The following is a 1,380-nucleotide window of genomic DNA, read 5'->3' as shown; positions in this document are numbered from 1 at the left end:
TTTTCTTTGAGCAATTGTAAATGGTATTATTTTCTGAATTCTGGTTTCTACATGTTCATTGTTCAATCCTCCTATTTTAAAATCCTCTGAATTCCTTTGCTTGGGAGTACATTTTGCATATAACACTCAGATTTTGTTTTGTGGTCCAATCTGAAACATGTTCTTTTATTAGTTAAATATTAAGTGTCCACATTCATTAATGAGTTACATTTTTGAGCATATCGTTTTCAGATATGCTTCTGTTATAGCTTTAATTTTCTTCAAAATGTGGTCTATGCTTCCTTCACTTTGTGTTTATATTTCTTCTGGCAAGTTGGAAAGTTTGCATTTTTTTTATTGAACACAATTATAATGATAACTTTATATAAACCTTTAATTCTCATTTTCTGTAGATGGGTCTAAAGACTTCCTATTAGGAGAATGATTAAATCAGTAGTAGTATTTTCCTTCTCTTCCACCATCTGATTTTATATTTTCGTTTTGTAGTATTCACACTTTGTATTTGCTAGAAAAGTATGTAGCTGCCTGGAATAGAAAACTCAACTAACACTGTCTTTATTGTTTTGTTTTTAATTTACTTAAAACTTTATTATAAAGTGGATAAGAGACAATTACAGTAAACACTGTCTTTAAAAGTAAAGCTTTATTTTTCTCACAGAACAAGAATTCTGGAAGGAGGTCATTCTCAGCATTGTTTCACCTGCTCAACAAAGTCATTAAGGACTTGAGTTTTTTTTCTACATTTCTGCTCTGCCATCCTCAGATGTTGGCTCTTGACTTCATGCTCGTTGCTTTGTGTTTCTAAGATGACTGCTGCAGCTCCAGGCATCACACTAGCACTTAAGGCAAAATGAAAAACCTAGGAGCAGCACCCTGAGTGTCTGTAAAGCAAATACATAATCTCTGTAACTCCACAACATACTTCCTCTGATGTCTCATCGGCCACACATATGTAACATGATCATCGCTAGCTATAAAGGAGGCTGGAAGCAAAGCAGACTAATTGACTAAGTGACTAATTAGGTGGCATATTACTATTTAAATAGGTTTTCTCTTCTGTCTTACAAGAAAGTTCTAGTTTTCTTCACAAAGACCTTTCACATTTGTGTTTATCCTTATGTATTTTCTTATTCCCTACTATTACAAACTTTGTTACCTTTTCTACTGGTGATAGTGCTAATTTTTAAAATTAGCTGGTGATGTTTGAACGTTGATTATACTGATTTTTTTATTCATCCATAAAACTAAAATTTTTTGTATTTTTTTTTTAAGATTCTATTTATTTGAGAGAAAGAGAAGGGGAGGGCCAGAGGGAGAAGCAGACTCCCCGCCAAGCAGGGAGCCCGATGCGGGACTCGATCCCGGGACCCCAGGATCATG

This window comes from Neomonachus schauinslandi, chromosome 9 (genome assembly GCF_002201575.2).
Source record: "Neomonachus schauinslandi chromosome 9, ASM220157v2, whole genome shotgun sequence".
Lineage (NCBI taxonomy): Eukaryota > Metazoa > Chordata > Mammalia > Carnivora > Phocidae > Neomonachus > Neomonachus schauinslandi.
The sequence above is the reverse complement of the archived record's forward strand: the minus strand, read 5'-3'. Positions refer to the sequence as shown.